The following is a 16,158-nucleotide window of genomic DNA, read 5'->3' on the forward strand; positions in this document are numbered from 1 at the left end:
ACGATGATCTGATTGGCTAGGGGCCCTTTATAAGGCCCCGGGGAAAGGGAAAGGGAGAGCTCCTGTATTCAGAACCTGGGGAAATAAAGTGCTGAAGAGAAGACCATCTCCGGAGTCGTCTGTTGCGCGACAAGAGGTTTTATGAGTTTGCCAGAAAGAGAGATAGAGATAGAAAGAGGTAAAAACAACTGTTAATGAATGGTGGTTGTCCGTAATCCCTTCTCTATGTCCCTATTCTGTTGGGGTTTGGGACACACATGCACATGCTGAGTGTATTTATCAAGCCACCAGGTTAGGATTCGAAGAATGATTGGCCATATGTGATCTGGCTCCTTTAACCACTAGACTACAATGCTGGTCCCATATTCATATTCTGAAGTACTGGGCATTATGGTTCTAGCACATAGATTTGGGGAGGGGGACAGAATACAGTCTGTAACACCTCCCAGTCTTTTCTTAATGACAGTTGTTTCACTCAGTTGTTCAAAATATAGGAGTCTTTTTTGAGTTCTCCCTTCCCTAGGCACTGCTCATTAACAAATCCAGTTGCCTACCATCAAAAATATATCCCAACTATGACCTTTCATATAATCTATCTCGAGGTCCTGGTTCAGGAGATGACTCTCTTTTCTGGAGACTTTACCAGCCCCTCAACTGCCCTTGGTCAGATTCTTGCCCTCTGCCTCATCCTTTTTCAGTGCTCCTCACAGCAGTCAGAATGATCTAGTAAAAGTAGAGAACAAGGGGCCAGCAGATGGCATGGTGGTTAAGGCACTGGACTCCTATATGGTTGAGTGTGGTTTGAGTCCCAGACTCGGTAGCTTGCTTTCTCACTTTCCCTCTCTCTCTGTGGTGAGACACATGCCCTATAGCTAACATAAAGAAATGAATAAAGAGTGAAAATTTAAAGACTAGATAATATTAGTTTCTTGCTTAATGTCCTCTACATTTTGTCCATTGCACTTGTGGTTAGATGGAAATTCTGTATTTCGGCTTTTTAGCAACCACATATCCCTCTCTTTTGAAGGACGATAAGCTCTCTGAATGTGTCAGAACACAGGGTCTTTTTGATTTTTGTCATGCATTAGTTTACCTGGAACTCTAAAGGGTATTTTTACCAGGAAAGGGGAACACTGACATAATGGATAAACTTGTGATGAGAATGAGTGAATTGCACGGGTCTAGGAGGAGTTCACTGAATTGAAATAGTTGATGTGACCATTGAACCGACTGATCTTTCTGTGCTGTAAGTAGCAAATAAACACAACTGTCTCTGTGACTCAACCTTTCTTAGATTTTCTTAAATATTCTGGATATACCATTATAATGTTGATCTGTGTAATTTAATTTGATGTTGACTCTACACAAATAAACTCATTTTACCAATATAAACTAGCCAGGTTGGATTATAATAGGAAATATTTATTAAACATTTGCTATAAGCACTGAATTTTCAGAACCATTTCCTTATGTAGGTATACTGATTATATTAGTTTTATTTTTTTGTTTGTAGTATTTTTTTTTTTTTAGATATTTACTTATTTTATGATACCAATAGAGGGAGAGAAAGAGAGACAGTCCCTCAACAGATTCCCACCATGATCTGACCCCAGTTTTTGCCAGCCTTGGATCATGGGCACACGTGTGTCCTGAGTACTCAGGGAAGTCTCCAGGCATAAATGTGGAGCCTTCCCATGTGAGTCAGCCTTGGAAAGTGCCACGTTTTAGCACTGCTCCTAGGTCTGGCCCCTGTCATCCCAGTGTTGTCTGTGAGATAGCACATGCTCAGGTTGTTAGGAAGGTTGTAAGAGGCAGGCAGGCTCTAGGACCTAAAGTCTTCCTTACTGTGCCTGTTGCTGCCTTGCTATTTATTTATTTAGAAGGTGGGGTGGGGGATTGGGCAGACAGGTGGCACAGTGGTTAAGGCAACTGAATCCCACATGGCTGACCACATGGTTCCAGACCCAGACCTGGTGGCTTGAAAAAAAAAAGGCCATGCACATGTTCCAAACCTCAAGAGGGAGATGGAGGAGAGGGGATTGAGGTGTAGCCATCCCACCTGGAGGGTGCTTTCTCTCTCTCCTTATTTCTATCGCTGGTTAATGCACACATTTATAGCAAAAACTGAAACAAAACAAATCATCAACAAAAGCAAGAAGGTGGGAGGAAATGAGGTCCAGAGGATAAACACAAATAGTTTTCTTAAGAGATGCTAGGGTAAAATTTTCCTGCCATTTTAATAGCTGAAGTGGAAAAAAATTCTTTTCTAGAGTAAATAAGTTGTTTTTAAACTACAAACACTTACACAGGTGTGTGCTATCCTGTTTTGTCCTCCTCTCATGTAGACATACAGATTAATTTCTTCTTGTTGCTGTTGCAAAATCCATGGTTGAAGGTCGTATGTGCTTCTTTATACATGCTTTCATGACTTTCTGGGGAGGGTTTTAGCTTTGGCTAATTTTAGATATCTCTTTAAATGGGCTAATCTTATATTCTTTTATTCACCTTAAATCTAAAACTTTTAGAAAGCCAAGAAATATAGGCCAGAGAGTTGTCTATCAAAGCATATGAGGAGACTTCAGAAAGTTTGTGGAAAAAATGAAATTATAAGTTTATCTTGGATTTGAAAAGTTTTTCTTTTTTAAGAGAGACATTTTTGCTAAGGGATGTGTGTGCTTGCTGAAGAGATAGAAAAAGAGATAGACAGAGAGATAGAAAGCAAGAAATCAACCCATAGGGGGGATAGCCACGTCACAATCCCTTCTCCATTTTCCTCCCAGAATCTTGTGCATGTATGTACACATGCCCAGGGTGATATTGAAGCCACTGGGTCTGGGACTCCAACTGTGGTCACCCATGTGGGAGTCCAGTGACATAACTGCTATGCATCTGCTGGCCCCAAGGTGCAGAAAAATTTTGAAGTCTATGAACAATTTTTTCCCAAAACACAGCTTCTGTGAACTTTCTGAATACTTTTTGTATATTTGTGTAAAACTTGCACTGGTTTCAGTCTTATGCCTGAGGGTAACTCCAGCATCCTGGCCCCAGGTCTGGTGCCACTTCCTCAGTGGGTGGGGTATAGAAGTGGGCACTACTTGTCAGCCCTATGGTCTAGTGTCTGTAGCTTCAGCTTGTCAGGTTTAGCAATGTTAGGGGTTGTTCTAGAACTGTCAATTTCTCTTCCTCTGGGTTCTTGGAGAAATACAATTATTTTTTCTATTTATTTATTTATTTATTTATTTATTTATTTATTTATTTATGACATTTTTCTGTCATAAGGCATGTGTGCTTGCTGGAGAGAGACAGAAAAGACAGAGAGGGAGGGAAAGTGAGAAATCATACCATAGGTGGGAATGGCCACTTAATCATTCTATTCCATTCTCCCTTTGGGATTCCAAGAATGTATGTGCACATGCCCAGCATGGTTTTCAAGCCTTTGGACTCAAACTGCAGAGTTGGCCATATGGGCAATGCCCCAACCGCCACCACCTGCTGGCCCACACTTGTTAATTTTTTTCTTCTTCTGGTTCTTTTTTTTTTTTTTTCCCTATTCTCTCTCTCTCTTTTTTTTCTTCTTTCCTTTCCTTTATTTCATCTTTGTCTTTGTATTCATCTTCATTTTCTTTTCTTCTTCTTCTTTTTTTTTTAATTCCTAGAATGTGCATGCAATTGCCAGAGAGAGAGCAATAGTGGGAACGGAGCGCAATCTTCGGTGGGGCACAGTCACATTGTTATCCCTTGTCCATTTCTCTACTCTGATATGATTTGAGTACATGTGCACACATGGCTGGCATGTTTTTCCAGCTGCTGGGACTGGGATTTGATCAGCAGTTGGTCATATGGGATCTGGCTCCCTTAACCACTAGACCACAACTTCTTTTATATAAAATACAGAGCAATCGCTCTTCTCTCTCTCTCTCATATGTTTATAAAGGTTTACGAAGCACATAAGCTGAGTTCTTAAAAAGAGGAATTTTATGAGAACAGCCCTTCTTCAAGAGACAGCCAGCTCCATGGCTCCTGAGATCTAGCCATTTGGGGAGAAAGGAAGATGTCCCACTGTTAACTGGGCCTCCAGCATCCAAAACTTGCGTGGTAGGAAGATCCCTTTCAAAAGTCTCCTGTCTCTATCTGCCTTTGTCTCTCTCTACGTCTGTCTCTGTCCTCTCTCTCACTCTCGCTCTCTCTTTTTTTTAATTTTTTACTTTTTAGAATTTCTTTAAGGAGAGGCATTTTACAGGGCCCTTTGGCCCCTCCTACCTAGCTCTTTATCTTGTTAATAATCCCCTCTCCTCCTCCCAGAACAGCCCTTCTTCAAGAGACAGCCAGCTCCATGGCTCCTGAGATCTAGCCATTTGGGGAGAAAGGAAGATGTCCCACTGATAACTGGGCCTCCAGCATCCAAAACTCGCGTGTTTGGGAAGAAACCGACCATCCACCAGATGACTAGAAATCGCTGCAGGACCACAAGAAATATGGGGAAACAGGAAAATACCTCTCCCACACGGGAAAAGGATAGCTCCTCTTTATCCACACACAGTTCAATGGAAATCATGGAAATGTCTGATAAAGAATTCAGAACATTCATAATGGCAAAGCTAACAGAGATGGAAGAGAAGAGAGACAAGGAACTGCTGAAGAGGAAGGAGAAAGGAGTTGAAGAGTTCCAGGAGGTGAGGAAATTCATGCTAGATCTAAAAGAGGAATTTCACACTTTACAAAAGAATCAGATGGAACTGTTAGAGATGAAGGCTATAATACAAGAAGTCAAAATCTCCCTTGAAAGTATTAAAAGCAGACTAGATCATACAGAAAATAGAATCTCTAATGTAGAAGAGAAAATGGTTGGCCTAGAAAAATCCACCGCGAAGACTGAGAAAATGGCCCAAAAATTTGAGAATAATATGCGAGAAGTACTAGATACCATCAAACGTCCAAACATCCGGATAATAGGCATCCCAGAAGGTGAAGAGACTCATAAGGGCATTGATAATCTATTCCATGAAATCTTACAAGAAAATTTTCCAAACCTGGAGAGGCACTCAAAGATTCAGTCCCAAGAAATACAGAGGACCCCAAATAGAATCAACCCAAGAAGATCTTCTCCAAGACACATTATAGCCAGATTGACCAAAACCACAGACAAAGACAAGATACTAAGACTGGCAAGAGAAAAAAGGCAAGTTACCTACAAAGGGTATCCCATCAGACTAACGGCAGACCTCTCATCGGAAACAATGAGAGCGAGGAGAGAATGGGAAAATGTATTCAAAGTATTAAGGGAAAAGCAATTTCAACCGAGAATTCTGTACCCAGCAAGGTTATCGTTCATTTGGGAAGAAAAGACACGAACTTTCCCAGATAAACAAAACCTGAAAGAATTTACCAGCACCAGACCGGATCTCCAAGAAGTTCTTAAGGGAGTGCTATGTCAGTAAAATTAAATGCAGACACACAGAAATAAGAGTTCAGAAACTAAGAAAATGGGCAACTTAATTGTAGGGCCAAAAGCTGGAGTTGAGTATTACATCCCAGATTTCAATCTGGAACATCGAACCTCAACAGATACAGAAGAAAGATTAAGTACATGAGACTGAACTGATGAAACAGTATTCTACGACTTGACTAAAATATTGCTGCTTTTCTTCTAAGCTTTGTTGTCTGGTTTTAAGGACTTTTGTCCTGTCTTCAGCTATCAATAGATTCATGTTCCGACTATTTGAACAGAATACTAACCTGTTTCTAGGCTTTAAGTTTCAAAGAAATATCCTTACCAGTTCAAAACTGCTTTTCTTGAAACCATCGGCTGATCTTGCTATTGAAAGTAGTTAGATTACTTATGATATTGTGTGACCAACGAAATGTTGGGGGAAAAGGGATTGAAGACAACTGTAGACAGCAGAGATAGTGTAATAAGAGAGTGGAATAGGGCAGAGGGCTAGACATGGGGTAAAAAAACATATATATGAAAGTAGAAATGGAATATTATGGATGATAACATGCATTATTAAGCCACTATATAGTATATTCTAGATGGGAAACCACATTTAGAATGTTGTGATGATGCTCAGGGAATGAATGTAAATTAATAAAAAAAAAAAATTTTCAGAAGAAAAAAAAAAAAGGCATTAGAAATACCTATTTGATGACTGCAGTTAAGCTATATAGCCCTAGTTAGGTGCTACTTTACAGTATGTTCATTCTATTCACTGAGGTTTATGCCTAAAGTCAGTCTTGTGTTCATGGATATGTACATATCAGCTGTGCTTGCTATTGAAAATATTTAGATTTATTAAGATATTTAGTGAAACAATAAAATGGGGGAGGCATAGAAAGCAACAATAGATACCAGACACAGTGTGGGAGGAGGGTGGGAGATGGCAGAGGGTGAGATAGGGAATCAAGGATGGGAAAAAAGGCAAAATATACAGAAAACAAGAAATGGAAAATGATTTGTTGACAATAACACATAAAATGATTAATGAATGAAATGCAGATCAAAACAACAATGAGGTACCACCTAACCCCAGTCAGAATATCTAAGATTAAAGAAACAAAAAATGATAAGTATTGGAGGAGGTGTGGTGAAAGGGGAACTCTTTTACACCGCTGGTGGGAATGTAAATTGGTCCAGTCACTGTGGAGAACAATTTGGAGATTCCTCAAAAATCTACAAATAGAACTACCATATGATCCAGCAATCCCACTCCTTGATATCTACCAAAAGGACAGAAGAATCCTTCATTGGAAAAGTGCTTGCACATCGATGCTTATTGTGGCACTATTCACGATTGCTAAGACATGGAACCAACCCAAATGCCCCCATATGGATGAATGGATTGAAAAACTGTGGCACATAGACTCTATGGAATACTATTCAGTCATAAAAAACAACAAAGCTTTTGACAGAAACAACAACAGGCTTTTGACAGAAAGTGGAAGAATATGGAAGATTTACTGCTGAGTGAAGCAAGCCAGGCTATGAAGGAGAGACATTGTATGTCCCCACTTAATATATACTGAGTGTCTGCGTTCTATAACTGGAACTGATTGACTAAAAGATATACAAACACAAGAGATGGGAGTGAATGCCAGATGTGGTGTGTGTAGAGGAGTGGGGCCTAGGGAAGGACATTTGGAGGAGGGATACAGAGGCAGAGCATTGATGGGTTTGGGAGGTGTGGTGTTATCTGTTGAAGACATTTTGAACAACTGGACTGGGGAGAAATGTTCACATACTGAAATGTTCACTTTGTAAAAGCTAAACGTGATTGAATGTATATAAAAAATAAATAAATAAAAAAAGAAGCTAGTTCATTGTCAAATGTATGAATATCACAGGAGACCCTAAGACCTATGAATAAAACCAGGAAATGCTCCCCCTAAAGGAGCACAACTTTACATCAAAAAAGGTTAAACACAGGAAATCACAGAAATGTCTGAAAAAGAGTTCAGAATATTTATCATAACTAAACTCAATGAGATATAAGACAAAACAAACAACCAATCCCAGGAGATGAGAAAGTTTTTACAGGACTTGAAGGAGAAATGTCATAAAGAGACAGACATCCTGAAAATAAGTCAAACAGGACTTCTGGAGTTAAAGAATACAATGCAGAAAACATCTTCAAAGTACTAACCAAGCAAAAGAAAGCATCCCTTAATTTAAAGACAACACTTTAGGCAGTCTAAGCATCCAAAAAGAATGTAAATATTATCATTAAAAATGATTGCAACAGGGGAACCAGCAGCTAGCGTAATGGCTATGTCGCTGGACTCCCACGTAGTCGACTGTGGTTCACATCCCGGACCCGGTGGCTTAAAACTCACGCCGGGCTCATGTGTGTGTGTGTGCCCAGGATCCCGAGAGGAGAATGGAGGAGAAGGGATTGCGGCGTGACCATCCACCCTGGGGGGTGATTTCTTGCTTTCTGTCTTTATGTCTCTCTCTGTTGGCAAGCGCACAGGCCCTATAGCGAAAAGCCTCCCCAAAAAAAAAAAAAAAAAAAAGTAACATATGGGAAATCCTACACAACATTAAACAAATATTTGTATAAGGGGGTATTCCAGAAGATAGAAAATCTCTTTTGTGATATACTAGTTGGAAACTTTCCAAATCTAGAGAGGCATGTAGCTATCCAAATCCAGGAAATACAAAGTACACCAACTAGATTTAATATAAGAAGATCCTCTCCAAGGCATATCAGAGCCAAAGTGGTAAACATCAAAGATAAAGAGAAGATTCTAAAACTGACAAGAGAGAAACCAAGTCACTTACAAAGGTGTCCACATTAGATGACACAGAACCACTCAATGATAATGCAGGCAAGAAAAAAAAAAGACATTTAAACTTAACAAGTAAAAACAATGTCAGCCAAACACTATACCTGGCAAGATTATCCTTCAAGTTGGAAGGAGAGAGAAAATCATTCTCAGATAAACAAAGGTTCAAAGAATTCACCTCAAGTCAGATAGTGCTTCAGAAAGTACTTAAAGGAGGTACCAGCAGATGGAGTGATGTTTATGGTGCTGGCCTCCCACGTAGTCCACCACAGTCTGATTGTTGACCAGGCAGCTTAAATTCACACCAAATGTGTGTGCGTGCATGCCCAAAATCTTGAGGGGAGAATGGAGGCGAAGGGATTTTGGTGTGGCCATACCCTCCGGGGGAGAATTCTCACTTTCTGTCAGTCTCTCTGGTGACTGACAGAACCAAATGTCAAAAATCTCTCTTCCTACAAATAGAAAAAACAAACAAACAAACAAACAAAAACAACTAAAGGGAGATAAATAGAAACAAGCCAACATAAAACAAATAGAAAAAAAGAGCAAATGGCAGGGCTAAATTCACAAATATAAAAAATAGCCATGAATTGCTAATGGATTAAATTTCCCAACCAAAAGACACAGATTCGTGAAAAGGATAAAAAACCTGGAACCCTGTATATATTGCTTATAAGAAACATACCACGTTGACAGAAATATGCATAAAATGAAAGGGAAAATCTGCAAAAGTAATTTCATGAAAACTAATGAAAAAAAAGCAGGAGTCACAATATTGGTATCAGAAATAATGGACTAGGATTAAAAGTGTAAAAAGAGACAAATAAGCACACTACATAGGCTAAAAAGATGAATTCATCAAGGAGATAAACCAATCATAAATATTTATGTACCCAATGCCAGGTCACTCAAAAGACAAAGGAAAGACCAAAGCTCTAAAGGGAGATATTGACTACAACACACTTATTTTGGGGATTTTACACACACTGTAACAATGTGACTTATCTTTAGACAAAAAATATACAGAGATGTAGGAACTAATTGATACCATAAACTAAATGGACCTGACAAACATATGTAGAGCATTCTGCCAAGCAAGTACAAAATATACTTTCTTCCTCATTTCCACACAGAACATTGTCGAATATTGACCACGTAGTAGGCCACAAAACAAGCCTCTGTAATTTAAGAGTATAGAAACTATATGCAACATCTTCCCCCACCACAGTGGAGTTAAACTTAAATCAACCACAGAGAGTCTTCAAAAATACACAAAAACATGGAAACTAAACAACCTTTTTTGACTTTTTGACTTTTTAATACACCAACAACGAATGGACCAGACAGAACTGAAAAATGAATTCCATTTACAATAGTCACAAAGTGAGTAAGATAGTAGGAATAAACCTAACCAAAGAGGTGAAAGTTCTCTACATGAAAAAATGAATAAAGAAATTCTGTATGAATGAAAAAAAATGGAAAGACATTCCATGTTCTTACACTGCAAGTTTCAATATAATCAAAATGTCAGTTGTCCCTAAATTAAAAATAACAATAATGATGCATAAAATTAAATAAATAATTAAAATTAAAAAAAAAAAAGAAAAATACAAGGTACACAGCTGACCAAGGGCATCAAACTCTCCTTAAGGAACCTCAGCTGCTGCTGTGACCTGGTCACTGCTTTAACACCGTTACTCCTTACTCAAACTGTCCTCTCTCACCTGTACCCAAACCTCCTTTTCACTTCTGAATGGTGACTTCATAGCTGACATTTATTCCTTCCTGGTACACTTATCTCTGTCACTCATTGCTGAGATGGGAGAAGGTTAAGGGAACTGCCTGGGTTTGGTGGCATTTGGAAAGATCACCTGCTGTCTACCAGTACCTACCAAGCCAAGAAGAAGTTGACCTTCCCACATTTGTCACCACACCAATGTGCCTTCTATAGCACTTACCATGTAAACCCATTGGTATTCCATTCCCCTCTCCTCCTTCTGCCCAACCTTCCTCTCCTGCCTGCAAGTCTACGACAAGCACCAAGTCAGGACAGCTCATCTTGTTTCCCTTCCCAGTAAGCACATCTTGAGAAACAAGAGACAGTCTTCCCAGCAACACATAGAGACTGCAATGCCCAGATGACTCCCTGCCTCCCACAGAGCCCAGGAAACCCAGCTTTTCCCCTCACAACACATTCACAGTTATTGCAGGGGAATTAAACCAATCTACCTGGTGTTCTCAAAGGATCAAGTTGCCTGGAGCAAACTCCACTGTATTAGGAAGAACTCTTAAAGCAAAATCTGCACCCTTGTCAGGGCCAGATCACACACTCCTAGAACAGTGTTGAGTCTACTTGTTCACACCGGTCAAGGGACCTTTCTTAAGTGTTTCTATTCACTCAGCCCTCCATATCCTATCTCCAACCATGTTATCCTAAAATGAATGCTGGTCCTGCACAAACACTGAACAACAGCAAAGACCAAACAAAACCAAGTCCTGAAATAAGCAGTTGGGTGATTTCCATTAATCTAGATCTTTGTGTCCAATTTTTTTCTATAATTTTTTTCCAGCATTAATTGTATATAAAGTCCTCATCGTGATGTATACACTGTATTTTTTATTTTTTCAACAGAGAACTTCTGTTTTTGGTCTGTTAAATATTTCTTCTCTTTGCAATTTACACGTACCCTCTTCCACTTCCAACCACTCCTCCCTTCCAGTTCCTGGTATCTATGCTTATTCTCTCCACTATCACATGTCCAAATCTCTCCATTCTGCCACAGAGTGCAGGCACCTCGTATAAACTGAGTCAGGATATGTAGTCTGTATCTCTCAAAGTCTGGCTCACTTCATTTAGTACTGTCTTCTATATTTATCGATTTTGAATCAAGTAATAGGATGTCATCAATTCTAACTGCTGAGTGAGATTCCATAGCATGTATGTGCCACCATTGTTGAACCCAGTCTTCATATTTTGGACACTTAGGTTTTGTCCATGTTTTAGAAATTGTGAATTATACTTCAATAAACATGGATGCACAAGTGTCTTTCCAATGGAGTGTTTTCCTATTGTTTTGATTAATACCAAGGAGCAGGATTTTGAGTCATTTGGTAGTTCTATTTGTAGCTTTTTCATGAATTTCCGTATTGTTTTCCACAGTTTGCACTTATTTTCATTCCTACCAGCCATGTGTTACCATTTCGCCAAGCCTCACCAGCACTTGTGATTCTTTTTTTCTTTTTTTAAAATATATCAGTATATTGTCACTTATTTCCACAATAGCCAGGGCTGTAACATTGAATATAATTTTGCAAGAGTGATGGGGTGCACAGTACATCAGGGAGTTTACCCAATCCGAGGGACTATGTTATGTATGACCTTTCTCATGGTTGACTGACAGCCACTCCTCCCATCAGGATTTTTTTTTTTCCCCTTTAATTTGCTGGAGGGTGTTTTTTTCTGGGGGGGGGGTGGGTGGGCAGAAAGGAAAACAGCAAGAGAGAGAAAGAAAGCACCCTCCATGGGGGGTGGTCAAAGCTGTAATCCCTTTTCCTCCATTTCTGCTTTTGGGATTTTTGGCACGTACACACATGTGCCCGGTATGATTTCAAGTCACAGGGTCCAGTACTGGAACTGCACAGTAGACCACATGGGATCTAGCCACCTCAACCACTATGCCGCCAGCTGCCACCCCCTCCCCCTCCCCCGTCTCCCCCATCGACCTGCTGCTGCTTGCCAGACACTGGCAGTCCATGGGGCCTGGGTGCTGCAGGAACTGGGGCCTGGGTGCTGCAGGAGCTGGTTGGGCTGAGGAAAGAGCTGCTTGTCTGTGTGACTATCTTACTCCAAAAGAAGTAAGAAAATCATGTTTAAACATCCTATGGAAAAACTCTGAGAAGTCTGGCAGACCCCACAGCAACTGTATGCTTCTGCACCTGTGATCCTGAGAGGAGTCCGACATCACTGTTCCCTTCCCTCCTGGCTGCTCAGATGGCCAGAGCTAAATTTTAGGCAGCTGGGTTTATCTTTGGGGTCTACATATTTGCATTGTTCTTTTTTCTCATCCTGGTTTTCTGCTTTACGACTATTATTCTTTTTGCTCCTTGCTTGAGTTCTTGCTGTAAGCTATCCCATATTCTTTGAAGTAAGGCAGCCGAGCAGGGAGAACACTGAAAAAAAAGCCCCCTGGAAGACATATCCCTTGAGGAGCCATCTTTACACAATAATTTACCTACTGTAGAGAGTGATTCTACTGTCCACCAAAACTTACGCAAAAATCCCAATTAAATACCAAGTTTCTCCCCCCTAGTTTGATCTTTGCCCAAATAGCAAAAATACAGTCAGGGTAATTATATTTTTCTTTAGACAATTTAAGTGCAAAAAGTATTTCCTCCAAACGCATCAAACGTATCTTATGTTTCTATTCAAACCAAAAAGCATGCATTAACGTCACAGTTCTCTATCTTCTTCCTAAGGTGTGCTATGGCCACCCTGAAGCCCCATCCAGCCAGGAGTCAGAGAATAGTTTTAGATTTTCCTACACTCAGGTCACCATGTCTGGTCTGCAGCCTAGTTCTTTGAGATATGTTACTTTCTTCCTCCTCCAGACACTTAAGACACAGTTTCGGTTTTATGAGGGGCAAGAGCTTCAGGAAAAGTCGTACCACAGGGTCCCTGGAAATGAAACCTCAATAGGTACGTGGCTGGAGTGGTTTCCTGTTAAATTCGGTCACAGGCACTCCCCTGGCTGACACCTGGGGGGCAAACACGGCAGCCGGGTAGACTACTGAGGACGTTCCCACTGCTAGACACAGGTCACAGAGGGCGAGCTCCCGTCCACCTCCTCCAGAACGTCAGGGTCCAGGTTTTCTCCAAACCACAGGAGCTGAGGTCGCAGCAGGCCCCCACACCCTTCGTCTTCACACCTGGGAAACCTTCTCAACTGGGATTTTGGCATCTTGAGTGAAGGTTCTGCTGCACCTTATCCTGATAAAGCTGGTCAAATTGGGCTCTCGTAATGCTCGGTCACACCACCACAAGATGTACATCGAGTTTTAAACAAGCTCCAGTGGATTTCTAGAAGGGTCTTGGTGCCAGCTTTGCGGTGCAGCTCGTCGATGCTCTGGGTGATGACGGTGACCTGGCAGCCCTGTCTGCCCTCACACGGCCTCACATTCGGCCATGGCCAGGTGCCCGGGGTTAGGCTCCTTGCTCTGCATGACCTCCGGCCGGGAGTGGTAGAACTCCCACACCCTGGGCGGGTTGCGGGCAAAGGCCTGAGGGATCGCCAGGTCCTGAGCTTGCCATTTTCTCCAATAACCGCCAGCTCCTTGACGATGCGCTTTGCTTCTGAAAAAATCTTCCGAAAATCTGCCATATTTGAACTCGGTCGAGCAAGCGTCAGGAGAATCTTGGTCTGTGCGGAGGCCGGAGGCTTCCGACCATGACCACAGCACAGCTGAGAAATTAATCGGCTGGGGAGAAGCCGGAAAGGTGTCAGCAGGCTTCCTGTACAGTTCTAATTCCTGAGGTGAGCTGCAGGAGGCGGTGCAGCGGGTAAGGAGGCCGGATGGGGAGGCTGGGGCCCCCTGCAGTGCTCCTAGCGGAGGCCCCGCCCGGCCGCTGCGGGGCAGCCAATTCCCCAGCATTTGTGCATCGAGGTTTTTGCTATAGAGCGCGTGCCGCCAGCCAGACAGAAACAGAGACAGAAAGTGAGATGCGCCCGGCGTGAGTTTAAGCCACCGGGTCCGGGACGCGAACCGATTACGTGGGAGTCCAGCTACATAGCCATTACACTAACTGCTGGTCCCTGGCCTATCTTTTTAAAAAAACTGATTTCATTTTAGAGATTTTTGTCATAGGGCACACATGCTCACCAGAGAGACAAGGAAACAGAAAGTGAAAAATTGCCCCCTGGTCAGATGGCCATGCTGCCATCCCTTCTCCTCCATTCTCTTCTTGGAATTTTGGGTACACATTCACACACACCCAGTGTTAGTTTTAAGCAACGGCGTAACCATTGCTCTTCTGCAGTTCTTTATTGACCCATCTTTTAATTGGATAACAATTCAACATTTTTGCAAGCTGCTGAGTTCCCATATATTTTGGATATCAATCTCTTGTCCCAGGAATAATTTCCAAATATCTTCTCCCATTTTAGTAGGTTGACTTTTACTCAAGTTATTGTACCCTTTGCTGTGAGGAAGCTTTGTGTCTTGATGTAATCTCATGTGTCTATTTTTGGGATTCTTGCCTGTGTTTTAGGGGCCTTATTTAAGAAGTCTTTGCCTACTCCAATGTCTTCAGAAATTTTCTCTATGTTTTCTTCTAGTTTGTTTATAGTTTGAAGCACTGTATTTAAATCTTTGATCCATTTTGAGTTGATTCTTGTTAATGGTGACAGATGGCTCCAGCTTAATTTTTCTTCAGGTAGGTATCCAGTTCTTCCAGCACATTTGCTAAAAAACTTTCTTTATTCCACTGCATTGTCTTGTATCCTTCATCAAAGATCAGTTCATTTTACAATTTGGGGGTTATTTCTGTGATCTGTGATCTGTCCAATTGGTCTATGTTTCTATTCTTGTGCGAGTAAAATCCTGTTTTGATTATCGCCACTTTGTGATATATGTGCAAGTCGAATTGTGAGATGCCATGTATTGTTCTTTTTGCACAGTAATACCTTGCCAATATGGGATCATTTTATGATTATAGACAAATACCATAATTGTCTTTTCTATTTTTTTTTTTGAGAGGTTTTTGCTATAGGGCGCGTGTGCTCGCCAGACAGACAGAAACAGAGAGATAGAAAGTGAGAAGTCACCCCCCGGGGGGATGGCCATGCTGAAATCCCTTCTCCTCCGTTCTCCTCTTGGGATCTTGGGCACACACGTACATGCACCCAGCATGAGTTTTAAGCCACCGAGTCCGGGATGCAAACCACGGTCAACTACATGGGAGTCCTGTGACATAGCCATTATGCTAACTGCTGGTCCCTCTATTTTAGAATTAAAAAAATAATATCACAGGCTATTTGATCAGAACAGCATAGAATATGTAATTTGGCTAAGGTTGACATTTTGATTATATTGAATCCCACAATCAAAAATCACACGATGTCTTTCTATATTTTTATATCATACTCAATTTCTATTTTTAGTTTTTCATAGTTTTCCATATTTATAACTTTCACCTCTTTAATTAAGTATATTTCTCAGTAACCTATTCTTTTTGTGGCTTTTGTAAATTAGCTTTCTGCTTCTTTCTGTCTCGGTCTGTTCCATGTTGGTATGTAAAAATGCTATAGATTGTGTATATTGACTTCACATCTTGTTAACTATTCTGAATTAATTTATTACTTCTAGGAGTTTATTCACGGACTCTATAGCATTTTCTATGTATGTAATCATATTTTCTGGAAATAGAGACAGTTAAGCTTCTTCTTTTCCTATCTGAATTTCTTTTATTTTGCTCTAAGGTGTAATTGCACTGGTTACTTGGACTTCCAGCACGATGTAGAAAAGGAGTGGAGAAAGTGGGCAGCCGTGTCCCATTCCAGTGTTTAGTGCGTAAGTTTTCCGCCTTTCCCCTTCAGCATGATGTTTACAATGGGTCTCTTGCATATGGTTTATATTGTGTTGGGAAATGTACCTTTTACCTATATTTGACTGAGAGTCTTCATCATGAAAGAATATTGTATTCTATGAAATGCTTTTCTGCATCTATACATACATGTTTTTTAGCATTCTTTTTCTTAATGTGACCTATTTCCCTAATTGTTTGCATATGTTGAGCCATTCTGGCATCCCTGGGATAAAACCTCTGTAGTCGTGGTGTATAATTTTCTTAATATGCTGTTGGATTTGGTTTGGTAGTAG

The 16,158-nt window shown here is 40.9% G+C and overlaps 1 pseudogene; it reads right to left on the reverse strand.

The window, feature by feature from the left end:
* Window positions 1–12,895: 12,895 nt before the first annotated feature.
* Window positions 12,896–15,903, reverse strand: LOC102468015 (NAD-dependent protein deacylase sirtuin-5, mitochondrial pseudogene; annotated as a pseudogene).
* Between the last annotated feature and the right edge of the window lie 255 nt (window positions 15,904–16,158).

This window comes from Tupaia chinensis, unplaced genomic scaffold (genome assembly GCF_000334495.1).
Source record: "Tupaia chinensis unplaced genomic scaffold, TupChi_1.0 Scaffold143728_1, whole genome shotgun sequence".
In the NCBI taxonomy this organism is placed as follows: domain Eukaryota; kingdom Metazoa; phylum Chordata; class Mammalia; order Scandentia; family Tupaiidae; genus Tupaia; species Tupaia belangeri.